Genomic DNA, 19497 nt, shown 5'->3' on the forward strand with positions numbered 1-19497 from the left:
GAACACCTTTGTGGTAGTCAGAAACAAACAAACAAACAAATATAAGCTTTAGAATCAAAGAACCTAAGATAAATAGGTTCTTTAGAAAACAAATGACCCTCTCACCATCTGATGCCACACGATGTAATGCTAGCTTGTTTATGCTATTAAAAATCACTTATGCATTTGTTGTTGAAATTAGATTGGACTGTGAAGGCACAACCCCTCACCAGCAAAGTTTACCCCTTCATTCCACCATCAAATTACCATTTTACAACCATCATGGAAATCTATTATAACAATGTGGAACTGAATACATCAAGTTCCCTTTAGCATTTTCTCACCAACATGAGTGACAGTAGAACCAGTATGCTAGGACTTACGTAGAGAGCTGCAGGTGATAGAACAGTCTCATTATTTCTATTATATCCATATTTGCAATTTATTTAATTATTATTATTAACACCCTGTATAAGTTGGTTGGTGGTATTAGTCTCCAGCTAAATTGTTTTAAATTTTATAAAACTTTTAAATAGCTGGCATGGTGACTCACACCTGTAATCCCTGCACTTTGGGGGGCTGAGATGAGTTGATCACTTGAGCTCAGGAGTTTGAGACAAGTCTGAGCAACATGGCAAAACCCTGTTGCTATTAAAATACAAAAATTATCTGGGCATGGTAGCGGGTGCCTGTAATCCCAGCTATTCAGGAGGCTGAGGCAGGAGAATTGCTTGAACTCAGGAGGCGGAGGTTGCAGTGAGCCAAGATCATGCCATTGCACTCCAGCTTGGGCAATAGAGCAAGACTCTGTCTCAAAAACAATTTAATTAATTAATGAATTAATTAAACAGTGTATTGTTCCCTTAAAATTCTACATAAATTTTTTTGCTTCTTTTTTCCCTTGGAGATATAACTGAAATATAGATAGTTAGATCTATTTCCCTAGTCTGTGATTTCATGACTTGCTTGTGATTGAAAGCTTTCCAGAAATCATCTGGGCCTCTGTGCATCACTCCAGTAACCACACATTAACCCTAGTAACTAGACTGCAGTAACATACTTCACACCAGTGTTTTCCCCGCCACCAGTCTTTTCCCGCCCACAGCTCATTACCAAAGCAATTTAAAGAACTGCATTCTGAAAAGAAAAAAGAAATATTCATATTGGTTTTTACTTCTTAATTTCTGGCTTCAGCTGGATGGAAAATGCTTGCTTTGGTCTCTCCTGACCAGGCTAATTGCCCTCTTGTGCTGCCCCATCTTTTTAAGCATATACTCTATTGTCCCATTTGTTAGCCTGTAGTTGCAGTTATTCACTGACATGTCTTTGTTAATTGTTTCCTTTGCTGTGCAGAAGTTTTTCTAGCTTGTTATAATCCTATTTGGCTACTTTTGTTATTCTTATATATGCTTTTGAGGTCTTATCCAAAAAAAGTCTTTGCTCAAATGTCCTGCAGCATTTCCCCAGTGTTTTCTTTCAATGGTTTTGTAGTTTCAGATCCTTCATCGTTTCAGGTCTTTAATCCATTTTGAGTTGATTTTTGTATATGCTGAAAGATGGAGATCTAGTTTCATTATTCTGTATATGGATATCCCATTTTCCCAGCATTCATTAAAAAGACTGTCCTAGATTCATTAAAGACACTGTCTTTTCCCCAATGTACATTCTTGGCACCCTTGTCAAAAATAAGTTGGCTGTAAATACATGGATTTATTTTGGGGTTTTCTATCCTGTTCAATGGTCTATATATCTGTTTTTATGCTAGTACCATGCTGTTTCAGTTACAATGTTATATAGTATAACTTGAAATCTTGTAGTGTGATGCCTCCAGCTTTGTTCTTTTTGCTTCAGTTTGCTTTGGCTATTTGGAGTCTTTTGAGAATTCACACGATTTTTAGGATTGCTCTTCCAATTTCTGTGGAGAATGACGTTGGTAGTTTGGTAGGAATCATTTTGAGTCTACAGATCACTTGGGGTAGTATAGATATTTTAATGACATTAATTGTTCCAATAGATTTATATTTTTTTCATTTTTGTGTCTTTTTCAATTTCTTTCATCAGTATTTTATAGTATTCCTTGAAGACATCTTTTACTTTTTTGATTAAATATACTCCCATGTTGTATTTTTTGTAGCTGTAGCAAATGGGATTGCTTTCTTGATATCTCTTTCACAACAATTGCTCTAAAGATATAGAAACACTGCTGATTTTGTATCCTGCAGCTTTGCTAATTCATTTATCAGTTCTAAAAGTGTTTTGGTGGAGTCTTTAGGTTTTTCTAAATATAGAATCATGTTATCTGCAAATAAGGATAACTTGACTTCTTCCTTTCCTATTTGAATACTTTTGTTTCTTTCTTCTATCTGATTGCTCTGGCTGAGACTTCCAGGACTATGTTGAAAAAGAGTGGTGACAGGGGCATCCTTGTCTTGTTTCAGTTCTAAAAAGAGCTTTCAACTTTTCCCCATTCAGTATGATGTTAGCTATGGGTTTGTCGCATATGACCTTTGTAGTATTGAGGTATGTTCCTTATATACCCAATTTGTTGAGGGTTTTTTATCATGAGAGGATGTTGAATTTTATTGAATGCTTTTTCTGCATCTACTGAAATGATCATTGATCATCTGACTTTAATCATTGATTCCGTTCATGTGTTATATCATATATATTAATTTGAATATGTTGAATTACTTTTGCATCCTGAGGATGAATCCCACTTGATCATGGTGAATGATCTTTTTAGTTTGTTATTTAATTTGGTTTGCTAGTATTCTGTTGAGGATATTTGCATCAATGTTCATCAAATATATTGGCCTAAAGTTTCCTTTTTTTGTGGTGTCTTTCTCTGGTTTGGTATTAGGGTAATATTGGCTTCATAAAATAAATTTGGAAGTGTTATCTCTTCTTCAATTTTGTGAATTGTTTGAGGAGAATTAGTAGTAGTTCTTCTTCAAATGTTTGGTAGAATTCAGCAGTGACTTCATCAGGTCCTGAGCTTTTCTTTAATTGGAGACTTTTTATTTATTTATTTTCTTTTTACTCAAGAAAAAGGAGACTGTATTACTGCTCTGATCTCATTTCTCAATATTAGTCTGCTCAGGTTTTCTATGGTTTGATCTTGGTAGGCTGTATGTTTCCAGTAATTTATCCATTTCTTCTAGGTTTCCAACTTTTTGGCATGTAGTTGTTCATAATAGTCTCTAATGATCCTTTGTGTTTTTGTGATATCAGTTATAATGTTTCCTTTTTCATTTCTGATTTCTTTATTTGATCTCTCTTATTTTCTCAGTCTAGCTAAAGGTTTTCCAATTTTATCTTTTCGAAAAACAATTTTCATTTTCTTAAACTTTTGTACATTTTAATCTCAGTCTCATTTACTTGTGCTCTGATATTTATTATTCCTACTAATTGGGGGTTTGGTTTGTTCTTGCTTTTTTATTTTCATGTACATTGGTAGGTTGTTTATTTCAAGTCGCTTATTTTTATGTAAGTATTTGTTGCTATAAACTTCTTCCCCCTTAGTAACTTTTGCTGTATCACGTAGCTCATGGTATGGTGTGCTCCATTTTCATTTGCTTCAAGACACGTCTAAACTTTCTACTTATTTATTGGCCCATTGGTTGTTTGGCAACATATTGGTTAATTTTCATGTATTTGTACAGTTTCCAAAGTGTATTTTGTTATTGACTTCTAGTTTTATTCCACTGTGATCGGAAAAGGTGCTTGATATAATTTTGACACTTTTTAACTTGTTGAGACCTATTTTTTTGGCCTAACATATAGTCTATCCTGGAGAATGTTCCATGTGCTGATGAAAAGAATTTGTATTCTGCAGCTGTTGGATGAAATATTCTATAAATGTCTTTTAGGTCCATTTGTAAGCCACTCTCTTTGGCACTATATTTAGAATTTAAAAATAAAATACTCCTGAGAAATTTTAAAAGCCAGATACCGGGCATCTGCAAAAAGATCAACCATAGAAAATTCAATCACTGAGACAGCACCCTACATTTCTCTTACTGTAAAACCAGACCTAGTCATTGAATTTCACTAGGTTTTTATTTTAAAATAAGACAGGTTGAAATTTAAAGAAAGCATTATTATCTGTGCTATAAAAATATCATTCAAAAACATGGCTTTTTAGCTGCTCACTTAAGGAGGAAAAAAGTGTCAAGTAATGTCTTATAAAATATACTACAAAAATGCCAAAATTCTACCTCTAAGACCTGCCAGTGGCCTCCGGGCACATTGACACTCTGGACCTTCAATAGCCGATGACCATTCCTTTTCAGACAGTCAAGTCCAAAGTGGACCTCAGTCTTTCTGGGATATCCTTATTGCAAAAAGAGAGTCTTCACTAAGGGTTAAGTGTAAGCATCACACACTAAACCTCCATTCACCTTCAATCTCTTTTCTTTACTTTACCCAAAATCATTGTTTCTAAACTCAAACATGGTTCTCTCAAACTTCTTCCCCATCCTCAAACATATGAGGTTACCCATTTCTGTTAGAATCTGGACAAAACTATTTCACATGACCTAGAGGAATGTGTGAGGGCTCACCTTGGTCTACCTCTTCAGTTTCACCCACTACCACACTCCCTCCTTCTATGTTCCAGCTATGCCAGTGTCCTTCAGTCTGCTGTACTTTGTGTTTCCCCCTTTTCAGGCCCTTTGCATGTGTTTCTGCCTTTGGCTGGAATGTTCTTCCCATCCTTTTCACTAAGGTACGGCCAGCATCTTTCCGATCTCAGTCTGAATCCAAGCATCACTATGTTACCTTCCTGACTATCATACTTTATCATGTCAATGATGCACGTTTCTTCATACTTTAGCAGCTTTGGAATTACAATGTGTATTGAAAGTAAATGGAGTCTCACAGTCACTGTTAGCCTAGTTCTATGTCAAATTCTTCCAGCAAAAATTCTGGAAGCAGCAACGGGTCCAGCAATGGGTCTATACCTCCAAAACTCGCAGAGAAAGGGATAGGCTGCCATTTGTACTGTTTTGCAGCCTTCACTGTTGACACCACCAGGTTCTGAAAAATCTAAGGTGACTAGGGACTGGAGTGATCCCCAAGTATACCACAGCAGTCCTATAAAAATTGGCAAGACTGTTACATGGGTGGCTGTTCCCATATCTTCTCACTGGGCAGGGCCTCCAGCCACCCACCACCAGAGCTACTGAGCCAATTCCAACTCAGCAACTTTCTGGACAGAGCCTCCAGGAACAACTGGAAGCCTCTCTGCCACTGCCTCTGCGGTAGAACCGCTCTTCGCACTCTTGAACAAACAAAGGAACAAATATCCTAAGTGCCTTATCCATACCTCCAACAAGCTGCAGTCAGCCCAAGGAGAGGAGGCCAGTCCATCTCATGTTGGTCCCACACACACCCTATGGCTTATCACCAGATAGGGAACCCCTGGCTTGGGTCCACAGTAGAAACTCTTCATCTTGGGTCAACAGCACTGAGTGATTGCTAACCTGCATCTCTCTGGGATGGAGCCCCCAAGAGTCAAGTAAACAACCCTCAGCCACAACCACTGCTAAGATCTCTTTCTCTGCTGCTGCTAAGCTAGGGAAAGAACATAAACACTGAGATAACCGCAGAGCTGCAGTGGGCAGCCCAAGAGCACCAAGTCGTGAACTACAGCCAGCACTCAAGGGGGAGAGGAAGCCACACTTTCAGAGCACTGAGAAGGAACATACCTGCAACTGTGAGGAAATGTATGGAAGCCGCACAGCCAAACAAGAGCCTACCCATTGGCCAATAGCTTAAGTGTTACCTGCTGGACCAAAACCCCAAGCTTCAACACCAAAAATACCTCACTAACATATCCTCATCTACAACCAGAGACAAGAAGTCAGCTTCAAATAAAACTCTATGCCAAGTTTTAGCCCAGTTAAAACATCCAGAAAAGAAGTCTATTGACTGTACTCAATCTACACTGCAGTTTAAGGAACACCCACAGACACAGATGAGAAAGAACCAACAGAAGAACTCTGGTAACTCAAATGGCCAGAAGGTCATATGTGCTCCAAATAACTACGCCAATTCTCTAACAAGAATTCTTAACCAGGCTAAACTGGCTGGAATGACAGAAAAAGAATTGAGACTATGGATAGAGACAAAGATCACTGAGATTCAAGAGGAAGGCAAAACCCAATCCAAGAAAAATATGAATCACAATAAAGTGATATAGGAGCTGAAGGATGAAATACTTGGTACAAAACAGAACCTAATGGGCCAACAGAGCTGAATAACACAATACAAGAATTTCACAATGCAATTGAGTATTAACAGCAGAACAAACCAAACTGAAGAAAAAATATCAGAACTTGAGACTAGTTCTCTGAAATAAGGCAGTCAGACCAAACTAAATAAAAGAAATGAACAAAACTTCTGAGAACTATGGAACTATGTAAAGAGGTCAAATCTATGAATCATTGGCATCCCTGAAGGGAGAAGGAGAAAACAAACAACTTGGAAAATATATCTCAGGATATAGTCCATGAAAAGTTCCCCAACATTGCTAGAGGGGCCAAAAGTCAAATTCAGAAAATACAGCAAACTCTTGCAAGATTCTACATAAGAAGATCAACCCCAAGACACATAATCATCATATTTTCAAAGGCAGGCCAAAATGAAAGAAAGAATGTTAAAAGCGGCTGGAGAGAAAGGGTAGGTCACCTACAGAGACATTCCTATCAGGCTAAGAGCTGAAACCCTACAAGCCAGAAGAGATTGGGGGATTATATTCAACATTCTTAAAGAAAAACATTTTCAATCAAAAATTTAATATCCAGCCAAACTAAGCTTCCTAAGTGAAGGAGAAATAAAATCTTTTTCAGAAAAGCAAATGTTGAAGGACTTTGTTACCAGCAGACCTGCCTTATAAGAGATCTTAATAGGAGCAATAAATATAAAAAGAAAGACCACTACCTGCTATTAATGATACAAACACACACTTAAACACATAGACCAGTGTCACTGTAAAGCAACCACACAAAGCCAACCTAATAACCAGCTAACAGCAAAATGACGGGATCAAATCCACAAATATCAATACTAACCTTAAATGTAAATGAGCTAAATGCCCCCACTTAACAGGCACAGAGTAGCAATCTGGATTAAAAAAACAAGACTCAATTATATACTGTCTTCAAGCAATCCATCTCACATAGATTCAAAATAAAAAGATGGAGAAAAATCTACTAAGCAAATAGAAAACAGAAAAAAGCAGGTGTTGTAATCCTAATTTCACTCAAAAACAGGTTTCAAACCAACAAAGTTAAAAAAATAAAAAATAAAAAGACGAGGGCAGGCATCACATAATGGCAAAGAGTTCAATTTAAAAAGAAGACCTGGCCAGGCACAGTGGCTCATGCCTGTAATCCCAGCACTTTGGGAGGCTGAGACAGGCAGATCACAAGGTCAAGAGATCAAGACCATCCTGACCAACATGGTGAAACCTCATCTTTCCTAAAAATACAAAAATTAGCTAGGTGTGGTGGTGTGTGTGTAATCCCAGCTACTCAAGAGGCTGAGGCTGAGGCAGGAGAATTGCTCAAACCTGGGAGGCAGAGGTTGCAGTGAGCCAAGATCATGCCACTGCACTCCATGCCTGGTGACAGAGCAAGACTCTGTCTCAAAAGAAGAAGAAGGAGAAGGAGAATAGGAAGAAGAGAAGGAAGAGGAAAAGGAAGGAGGAGGAGAAGAAGGAAAAGGAGGAGGAGGAGGGGAAGAAGAAGAGGAAGAAGAAGGAGAAGGAGAGAAGAATGAGGAGGAGGAGAAGAAGAACATCTAACTATTCTAAATATATGCACATCCAACACAGGAGGAGCACCAAGATTCATAAGGAAAGTTCTACAAAGGGACATAGATTCCCACGTAATAATAATGGAAGACTTCACTACTCAACCGACAATACTAGACAGATCATCAATGCAAAAAATAAACATATTCAAGACCTAAACTCAGAATTGGACCAAATTGATCTGTTAGACCTCTAGAGAAGTCTCCACCAAAAACAACAGGATGTATATTTATCTCATTGCCATATAACACTCCAAAATTGACCACATAATTAGGCATAAAATGACCTTGAACAAATATGAAAGAACCAAAATCATACCAAACACACTCTTAGATCATAGCACAATAAAAATAGAAGTCAACACAATTAAAATCGCTCACAACCACACAATTACATGGAAATTAAACAACATGCCCCTGAATGACATTTGGGTAGATAATGAAATTAATACAGAAATCAAGATGTTCTTTGAAAATAATGAGAACAAACATACAATCTACCAGAATCTCTAGGATACAGATAAGCCAGTGTTAAGAGGGAAATTCATAGCACTAAAATGCCCACATCAAAAAGTTAGAAATATCTCAAATTAACAATCTAACTTAACAATTGAAAGAATTAAGCCGGGCGCGGTGGCTCACGCCTGTTATCCCAGCACTTTGGGAGGCCGAGGCGGGTGGATCACGAGGTCAGGAGATCGAGACCATCCTGGTCAACATGGTGAAACCCCGTCTCTACTAAAAATACAAAAAATTAGCTGGGCGTGGTGGTGCGTGCCTGTAACCCCAGCTACTCAGGAGGCTGAGGCGGGAGAATTGCCTGAACCCATGAGGCGGAGGTTGCGGTGAGCCGAGATCGCGCCATTGCACTCCAGCCTGGGTAACAAGAGTGAAACTCCGTCCCAAAAAAAAAAAAAGAAAGAATTAGAGAATCAAAAACAAATCAAACCCAAAGCTAGCATAAAACAAAAAACAACAAAACTTAGAGCAGAACTGAAGGAAACTGAGACACACACAAAAAAAAACTATTCAAAAGACAAATAAATCCAGGAGTTGCTTTTTTGAAAAAGTTAATAAAACAGGCCATTAGCCAGATTAATTAAGAAAAAAAGAGAGTGGGTTGGTGGGTGATCTCGAGCCCTCAGAAACAAGATAACAGTTCTCAGGAGGCTGAGTGCCCTTTACGGTGCCCAAGGAGGCCTGGCTTTGTTGCTGTGAACCCCAGTAGTCAGACCTGCTCAGATCTCAGCATTTCTTCAGGACTGAACTACCCAAGAATGGTGTGGAGTGCAGCACACTCACTTGTCACTGAGCCACCATTCTGGTTCCAAAGCTCCATCTCTCCACTGGACTAGTGAGAGGGTTGTCAGTGTTTTGCTCCTGGGTCTGCTTCTGGCTGTTTATTTGAATCCTTGCTCTGCGGTGGACTACTCCCTGGCTGTAACCCTCACTCTTCATGGTCACTGGGGCTTTGGACAAGTTGTTACTGACTGTGTTCATGGGGATGCCTCGCAGAAAGCTGCCAAGGCAGGGCTTTTGGCATTTGCAGCTTTAACCTTTGCTGGGCTTTGCTATTTCAACAATCATGATGTGGACATCTGCAAAGCTGTTGTGATGCTATGGAAGCTCTGACTTTTTGGGGTTTTTGTTTGTTTGTTTTCTTTTTTTATTATTCTACTTTAAGTTCTGGAGTACCTGTGCAGAACGTACAGGTTTGTTACATAGGTATACACGTGCCATGGTGGTTTGCTGCATCCATTCCCCCGTCATCTACATTAGATATTTCTCCTAATGTTAGCCCTCTCCAATCTCCCCCACCCCCTGCTATCCCTCCCCTAACATCCCACCTCCAGACAGGCCCCAGTGTGTAATGTTCCCCTCCCTGTGTCCATGTGTTCTCATTGTTCAACACCCACTTATGAGTGAGAACATGCAGTTTTGGGTTTTCTGTTCTTGTGTCAGTTTGCTAAAAATGATGGTTTCCAGCTTCATCCTTGTCCCTGCAAAAGACATGAACTCATCCTTTTCTATGGCTGCATAGTATTCCATGGTGTATATGTGTCACATTTTCTTTATCCAGTTTATCTTTGATGGGCATTTGGGTTGGTTCCAAGTCTTTGCTATTGTGAACAGTGCTGCAATAAACATACGTGTGCATGTGTCTTTATAGTTGAATGTTTTATAATCCTTTGGGTATATACCCAGTAATGGGATTGCTGGGTCAAATGGTATTTCTAGTTCCGGATCCTTGAGGAATTGCCACTGTCTTCCACAATGATTGAACTAATTTACACTCCCACCAACAGTGGAAAAGTGTTCCTATTTCTCCATATCCTCTGCAGCATCTGTTGTCTCCTGATTTTTTAATAATCACCATTGTAACTGGCGTGAGATGGTATCTCAATGTGGTTTTGACTGCATTTCTCTAATGGCCAGTGATGATAGGAAGCACTGACCTTCTTGACTTCATACTTTGAAGACTCGATGTATGCCTCTTTGCTTCTGCTTGGTCATGTCATTCAACTCACAATAAGGAAGAAGTAACAGATAAGTCCATTGGTGGACAGCCTTCTTCTCTTAATCACAAGATTATTTTTAGAATTTAACCTTTTTGAGGAAAAGGTTTGAGAGGAATTATGTCTAAGAAGCTGTGAGACTGAGTTTTGTATTCTGGTGAGTTAATGGGGTTGCCTCCCCACTTTTCACGAGACTCATAGTACAACTACACATGATATATAAGCTTTTGCCTTTTAATTTATCAATCTCTTAAAGAGAATCCAGCTTTATTACTATTAATACATGATCAAACTTCCATATTTGCCCTGGAAATAATGCACAAATGGAAATACTGTTAATTCATAAATAAAAACTTTGTGAAAAATTAGACAGTGTTTAATTTTCAAAAACTTCCCTCTCTATTCAGTAGATACCACCTGCTAATGATTACATATACTAGGGAAATTTTAAAATTAGGAAATGCTGATATCTCACATTATAAATTTCTAAATCCTAGGAAGAAAAGCTTGGAGTGCTTCTGAATATAGAGAAGTTCCATTTAGTGGCAAGTTTCCCCTTGTAGATGTATCAAAATATTACAAATTTTAGACTTAATTCTCAAATGTGTTCTACTTGTTCTAAAACAATCTGTCCACAAATATCAAACTAAAAGTAATAAATTGTTATTTTCACACTATGGGAATCTCTAATGTGAAAATGTATTCTATAAAAATAATGTTTTTTAAAATGTTGTATAATAAAAAAATTTTAAAAGAAAAAAAGAGAAAAGAGCCAAATAAACACAATTAGAAATAATGATGAGAATGTTGCTACTGACCCCACAGAAATAAAAACAGCCATCAGAAACTACTATGAGCAACCCCACAAACATAAACTAGAAATGGATGAATTCCTGGACACATATACTCTCCCAAGACTGAGCCAGGGAGAAACAGACTCCCTGAACAGACCAATAATGAACTCCAAAATTGAATCAGTAATAATAAATAGCCTACCAACCAAAAAAAATGCCCAGTACCTGATTCTCAGTCAAATTCTACCAAATGTACAAGGAAGACCTAGTACCATTCCCACAGAAACTATTCCAAAAAATTGAAGTGGAAGGATTTCTCTCCAACTCATTCTGAGGCCAGCATCATCTTGATACCAAAACCTGGCAGAGAAACAACAAATAAAGTAAAAAGTCAGGCCAATATCCATGATGAACATGAGTGCAAAAATCCTCAACGAAATATTTGCAAACCAAATCTGGCAGCACATCAAATAGCTAATCCACCATGATTAGCTAGGCTTCATCCCTGGGACGCAAGTATGGTTTAACATAAAAAAGCATTAAATGTGATTCATCAAATAAAGAGAACTAAAGACAAAAACTAGATGATTGCCTTAATAAATAAAGGCCAAGATATGGAATCAACTTAGGTGTCCAATGACAGATGAAAGGATTTTTATTTTCATTTTTTGTATATCCTATGATAATCCTGTTTTTCTACTGGTTTTCTTCTTTTTTTATTATACTTTAGGTTCTGGGATACACGTGCAGAACATGCAGGTTTGTTACATAGGTATACATGTGCCATGATGGTTTTCTGCACCCAGTAAACCATCATCTACATTATGTATTTCTCCTAATGCTATCCCTCTCCTAGTCCCCCTCCCCCTGACAGGCCCCAGTGTGTGATGGGTCCATCCCTGTGCCCATATGTTCTCATTGTTCAACTCCCACTTCTGAGTGAGAACATACAGTGTTTGGTTTTCTGTTCCTTTGTTAGTTTGCTGAGAATGGTGGTTTCCAGGTTCATCCATGTTCCTGCAAAGGGCATACACTCATTCTCCTTTATGTCTGCATAGTATTTCATGGCATATATGTGCCACATTTTCTTTATCCAGTCTCTCATTGTTGGGCATTTGGGTTGGTTCCAAGTCTTTGCTATTGTGAATAGTGCCACAATAGACATACATGTGCATGTGTCTTTATAGTAGAATTATTTATAATCCTTTGAGTATATACCCAGTAATGGGATTACTGGATCAAATGGTTTTTCTGGTTCTAAATACTTGAGGAATTGCCACACTGTCTTCCACAATGGTTGAACTAATTTACACTCCCACCAACAGTGTAAAAGCATTTCTTTTTTTTTGTTTTTGAGATGGAGTTTCGCTCTTGTTACCCAGGCTGGAGTGCAATGGCGTGATCTCGGCTCACTGCAACCTCTGCCTCCTGGGTTCAGGCAATTCTCCTGCCTCAGCCTCCTGAGTAGCTGGGATTACAGGCACACGCCACCATGCCCTGCTAATTTTTTTTGTATTTTTAGTAGAGACGGGGTTTCACCATGTTGACCAGGATGGTCCCGATCTCTTGACCTGGTGATCCACCCGCCTCGGCCTCCCAGCATCTGTTGTTTCCTGACTTTTTAATGATCACCATTTTAACTGGTATGAGATGGCATCTCATTGTGGTTTTGATTTGCATTTCTCTAATAACCAATGATGACCTTTTTTTCCATATGTTTGTTGGCCACATAAATGTCTTCTTTTGAGAGGGATCTGTTCATATCCTTCATCCATGTTTTGGTAGGGTTGTTTGCTTTTTTCTTGTAAATTTAAGTTCTTCATAGATTCTGGATATTAGCCCTCTGTCGGATAAACAGATTACAAAAATTGTCTCCCATTCTGTAGGTTACTTGTTCATTCTGATGATAGTTTCTTTTGCTGTGCAGAATCTCTTTAGTTTAATTAGATCCCATTTGTCAATTTATGATTTTGTTGCAATTGCTCTTGGTGTTTTCATCATGAAGTCTTTGCCCATGCCTGTGTCCTGAATGGTATGGCCTAGGTTTTCTTCTAGAGTTTTTATGGTTTTAGGTCTTACGTTAAAACTTTAATCCATCTTGAGTTAATTTTTGTATAAAGTGTAAGGAGGGAGTTCAGTTTCAGTTTTCTGCATATGGCTAGCCAGTTTTCCCACAATTTATTAAATAGGAAATCCTTTCCCCATTGATTGTTTTGTCAGGTTTATCAAAGATCAGGTGGTTGTAGACATGTGGTGTTATTTCTGAGGCCTCTGTTCTGTCCCATTGGTCTGTGTGTTTATTTTGGGTCCAGTACCAAACAAATATATAGACTAATGGAACAGAACAGTTTGTTTTGGTTACTGCAGCCTTGTAGTATAGTTTGAGGTCAGGTAGCATGATGCCTCCAGCTTTGTTCTTTTTGCATAGGATTGTCTTGGCTATATGGGCTCTATTTGGTTTCATATGAAATTTAAAGTAGTTTTTTCTAATTCTGTGAATAAAGTCAGTGGTGGCTTGATGGGAATAGCATAGAATCTATAAATTACTTGGGCAGTATGGCCATTTTCACAACACTGATTCTTCCTATTCGTGAGCATGGAATGTTTTTCCATTTGTTTGTGTCCTCTCTTATTTCCTTGAGCAGTTGTTTGTAGTTCTCCTTGAAGAGGTCCTTCACACCCCTTGTAAGTTGTATTCCTAGGTATTTTGTTCTCTCTGTAGCAATTGCAAGTAAGAGTTTACTCATGATTTGGCTCTATGTTTGTCTATTAATGGTGCATATGAAGGCTTGTGATTTTTGCACATTGATTTTTGAATCCTGAGGCTTTGCCGAATTTGCTTATCAGCTTAAAGAGTTTTTGGGCTAAGACGATGGGGTTTTCTAAATATACAATCATGACATCTGGAAACAGAGATAATTTGACTTTCTCAATTCCTATTTGAGTACCTTTTATTTCTTTTTCTTGCCTGATTGCCATGGCCAGAACTTCCAATACTATTTTAAATAGGAGCACACTAGCGTAGAGGATATCAAATATAAATTTATTCATCCCCTATTCTCCCCAATTCACACTTCCTCCTAACAAAATTTTTGTATATATAAATCGTCTTTTAATTTTTGTTATTCTTTTTCAAGAATGGATGTACTAGTCTATCTGTAAATCTCAGTAATTCAGATAAGCATATTTGCTGCAGCAGTTGATGAATTTACTGCTGACCAAAGATTCTAATCATGAAAATATTTCAGCAGGACAAACTACAGGCTGTATCTTTGAACAAAGATAGCATTTGTAGTCAGTATAAATTACTGACCGGGTGCGGTGGCTCAAGCCTGTAATCCCTGCACTTTGGGAGGCCGAGGCGGGTGGATCATGAGGTCAAGAGATCGAGACCATACTGGTCAACATGGTGAAACCCTGTCTCTGCTAAAAATACAAAAAATTAGCTGGGCATGGTGGCGCATACCTGTAATCCCAGCTACTCAGGAGGCTGAGGCAGGAGAATTGCCTGAACCCAGGAGGCGGAGGTTGCGGTTAGCCGAGATCGTGCCATTGCACTCCAGCCTGGGTAACAAGAGCGAAACTCCGTCTCAAAAAAAAAAAAAAAAATTACTAGCTAACCACCACCTAACAACTGAGAGACTAGGTATGGGCAGTGCCTTTTTAAAGAGAGAAGTGTATGTTGATCAGTTCAAGGTATTAATATATATAATTCACTCCAAGAGAATGAAAAAGGCTTTTCCTCTGCTCCGGTGAAGGTGTGTTCACCTCTATATACATATTTGAAAATCAGGCAGAGTAATTACAGGTGAAATAAGAACTATAAGCTCCAGATTACTCTCAGGAAACATTTCTTAGTCTAAATGAACTTTTTAATTAGCTCTTCCAATAGCATCATGCTAATTGGCTAATTTGGGAATGATATGAGACCCCATGTGCTTTAAAGAAAATCTGTTTGTTGATATATTTATTTGCAACTGAGACTGTCTTATTGCTGGCAGGACAGATATTATTAAAACAAAATCACCTGCTTATTTTAACCAGCTTTTTTTAATGAACACACATGAATTGGATTATCCCTAGGGTTTCAGGAGGAAGTATTAGCATTTTGAGTGATGGGAAATTGCCACTTAGCTGGAAAATAAATGAGCTTTAAATAGATCCCATTATTTTTTACAAGGTTATTACTGTAAATGTTTTATAATAGAAGAAATGCCCTTCAAGTCTATCCTCATTGTTGCTTTATGATTGGGGTGTTAACCTCTAACTAGCCCAGCTCTTCACGTCAAGCCATGGTGAGCTTTCATAAGTGGGTATTACATAAAACAAAATTACCCTTTATTGGCTCATATAATATTTCCAACAAGTTCCTTGGTTTGTTAACCATGTTGTGAACAAAATGTATTTTTTATTTCCCTGAGCTAGGAAACAGCAGTCTTTAAAACTTTTTATAGGTTCAATATATTCTACTATTAACAAGACTATCCTGAACACTACAGAAACATAGTTTAGGTGAGAATATGGTGATATATTTGGATATTTATTTATATCTCACCTGAGTATTTCACACTGTTTTACTTGTTTGCTGAGAGATGACACTGTATGATCCAAGCGAATCTCCTCTCTAGGTTACTAGTACTATTTAAAAATGTGCCTTTTCAGCCTAATTACTGCCACTAAATAATTTTTAAAAAGCAAGTGCATAGGTCATCCTGGATTTTGCAAAGTGTGGTGGTGATGTCCTTCCTCCAGGTTAACATCCTCTTTTCAGCTGCAGCTATTTCACACAGTTGGCTAAGGTTCATCACTAAGTTTGGAAATGCTAGGTTGCCCCCTACCGTTAAAATGGGAAATCACGTATCTTTGCCACACCATTCAAAGAACAAGATTGTCCCGAAAAGGATATTTAACCAAAGCACAGATAAGCAGCAATTAGTCACAGGGATGCATGGATGGGTGGGTGGATGGATGGATGGATGGATGGATGGATGGATGGATGGATGGATGGACGAATGATGGGTGGATGACAGAGGCAGATAGTAAATCTACCTGAGGATAAATTTGAAGTTAGAAGCTATTTGAATATTCACCTGGTCTACAGCTCTATCCATGGGGGATAGGAAAATTTAATATGTGGTCAAAATATATGCATATATGAATTTTTCTAAAATAATATTGTGTATAGGTTTCATCATGATTTCAAAGGTATATATAACCTGGGTCACTCTCTCTCTCTCTCTCTGCTACCTTCCCTGTCATCTTTCTTGGTGATATCAGTGTCCTGTAGGTGATTCATCTACTTAACATCAACTTCTCACTTGAACTCCCTTTCTTCGGTGAACCTGTTCTCCACCTACTTCAGTCACTCAGGCCCATTATCACATCCTAAATTTTATTACCAACTTCTCTACTACCTGCAGAGCTTCATTTGCAAGCATTCCACTCTGATCACCAACTCTTATTTTTCTAGCTTATTTTTTATAGTATTCCTCTACAACTTTTGACCCATAGGAATGGCCTGATTCATCATCCCTGCCATTATTTCAGTACCATCTCATTTCTGAGTTTCTTCCTGACAGATCTTAGTCTCCATGGCACGTCACTAGAACTATTTCCTTGCATAAATTCAACTTTGCACCTCCCTCCCACCATTTTATTTAGCAGGTAAAATTCCAGCCCTAGTCAAATCTAAATCTCTATTTATCCCAGATCCAAAGTCACATCATTGGAGATGAAGAAAACCGACTGCAGAAAAACACAAAACCAAGTGATTAGTCTCATTTTAAATGTATAATTACAAAATCCAAGAGGGCTTTCAATCCTACGTTTTCTAGTCAACCCACTGCCTCACTGTAAATCAGTTCTCCATTCTCATCTTTCCTTTAGCCCTCATCATACCCTCCTCCTCTCTTTCTCAGCTGATAACCCTTTTTTATATACACAGCTTGCTATCCTGTTGTCCTCTTATACAATTGGCAGCTGTTCCAAGGAAACCCCTCCACTTCCACACTGTATTCCGACCCCTTTCCCAACTCAAGAACTTTGCTCCTGTAATTATTTCCTCTTACTCCTTTATTCTCTTCAACTGTAGAATTTTTATCAACAAGAATTGTGCTATAAAATCTCATATTTTTAAAAAGCTTCTTTTCTCTGCCCCCCCCCTTTTTTTTAAGTAGCATTACTCTGTTGCCCAAGCTGGAGTGCAGTGGCACAATCTAGACTCACTGCAAACCTCCACCTTCCAAGTTCAAGCGATTCTCATGCCTCAGCCTCCCCAGTAGGTGAGACTACAGGTGCACATAACCACACCCGGCTAATTTTTATATTTTTGGTAATGACGAGGTTTCACCATGTTGTCCAGGCTTGTCTCAAACTCCTGGACTCCAGCAATCCTTCTGCCTCAGCCTCCCAAAGTGCTGGGATTACAGTGTGAGCCACCACACCTGCCCCTCTCTGCCCTCTTTGTAGAAGAGTTTGTTAAAGAGTTCTCCATTATACACACTTTCTTCACTACTTACCTCCTAATCTTTTGTGAACTCTTTCATGAAACTGTGACTCCACTGCTGGCATCAAAGGAGCTCTTGTCAAGGTTGCCAGTAACATCTGCATTGTCAAACTTCGTGGTCAATTCTCCAGCTTCATCTTCACCTCCAAATAGCATTGTCAGTTGATTTCTCCCTCCTTCTCAAAATATCTCTTCACTTGAATAAGTGCTCCATAATTGTCTGTTGAATTAAGGACCCCCAAAATATCAACAGTGCAGAACCAATCCCAGATTCCCATGCAAATGAAAAAGGGGGGCTTAACCTTCTCATTTAAGTTTTACACAGATGATAGATGGCGTAAGTCAGAACTTGGCATAGATGGACCAATCTTTGTTCTTCCCAACACTCTGTGAGTGATTGCATACTATTGTCCCTGTTTAGTCTGTATATCGTTTTCATTAGTTTCCCAAAGATTTATTGAGCACTACCACATGCCAGGTAATGTGTATCTAGAAATTTATCAAATTTGGATTATGTCCTCAGAAAACACATACTATAGATTAAATAGGAGAGGCAAATATATAACTACTTATCAGACAAAATACAAAGTAACTATTGCCTCACAAAGGTAAAGAGACATAAGCAAGTTCAAAGGAAAGACAGATTCTTTGCAACCAGAGAATGATTCTGGGAAATTTTGTAACAATAGTAAACCTTGAACTATTCCTTAAAGATGTCGAACGTAGGCATGTGGAAAGTGGGGAAAAGAGGATGGAAGTATTTCCAAGGAAAGATATGAATATAATGGAGAGCAGTCACAGAAACATCATGTAATTCAGTTCTTGCAGAAGCAAAGAGTAAATGAAAGGGAGTGGTATGAAATGAGTCAAAAAGAAGCATTAGAGGAAAAAACTGTAGGGCCTTAAGATGCTAGGCTGAGAATGTACATTTTATACAAAATGGGAAAACTGTTGAAAGTTTTAAGGTATAGTAGTGGCAAGATTTTGTAGGCTGGAATCGAAGGAGAAGGGACTAGAAGTAGAAAAAAATCATCAAAGGCATAGGTGAAGCACTGCCAAACAAGGAGAATTTCAGTGAATGGAGAGGTGGTGACAAATTATAGATGTTCCAGAAATCGAATAAGTATGATAGAAGGCAGAAACAAGGAAATGGTGGCTTGAAGCTGGGATTAGAGCTGTGCTTAATGTAGAAGAATATATCAATTCTCCCAAAAGTGATCTATAAATAGGACACAGTCCCAATCAAAATCCAAGCAAGATTTTTATACAAATAAACAGGCTGGTTCTAAAACTACTAAAAGAAAAGCAAAGTAACTAGGACAACCAAAATAATTCCAAATAAAGAACAAAGAGGATCCACACTAATTCTAAGACTTATTCTAAAGCTATAGTAATCAAAACAGTGTGGTATTGGTGAAAGGATAAAGACATAAATCAGTAGAACAGAATAGAGAGTCTATAAATGTACTATTATTGCATACCTATACGAATGGCTTAAACATTTTTTTAAATGACAATACTTGACAATACCACATGCTGGCAAGGATTTACTGGAATCCTCATGAATTGCTGGTGAAAATACAAAATGATGCAGCCATTTTGGAAAACAGTCTTTTAATTTCTTATAAAGTTAACATGTAGCTCAGCAATCCTACCCGTAGGTATTTTTTCAAAAGAAATGAAAAGTTATGGTCATATAAAACATATACATGAGAGTTTATAGCTGCTTTATTCAGAATTCTCCAAAACTGGAAACAACCCAAATGTCTTTAAATGGTAAGAAGATGAACAAATTATAGCATATCTATGCAGTGGAATATTATTCAGCAATAAAAAGAATATACTACTAATCCATACAATAACATGATGGATTTCAAAAACGTGTACT

The 19497-nt window shown here is 38.1% G+C and overlaps 1 pseudogene; it reads left to right on the forward strand.

Annotated features, from left to right (window-relative positions):
* Positions 1–9426, forward strand: part of LOC118148823 (succinate dehydrogenase [ubiquinone] cytochrome b small subunit, mitochondrial pseudogene) — a 57518-nt pseudogene extending 48092 nt beyond the window's left edge.
* The last annotated feature ends 10071 nt before the right edge of the window (positions 9427–19497 follow it).

Source organism: Callithrix jacchus, chromosome 17 (genome assembly GCF_049354715.1).
Source record: "Callithrix jacchus isolate 240 chromosome 17, calJac240_pri, whole genome shotgun sequence".
Lineage (NCBI taxonomy): Eukaryota > Metazoa > Chordata > Mammalia > Primates > Cebidae > Callithrix > Callithrix jacchus.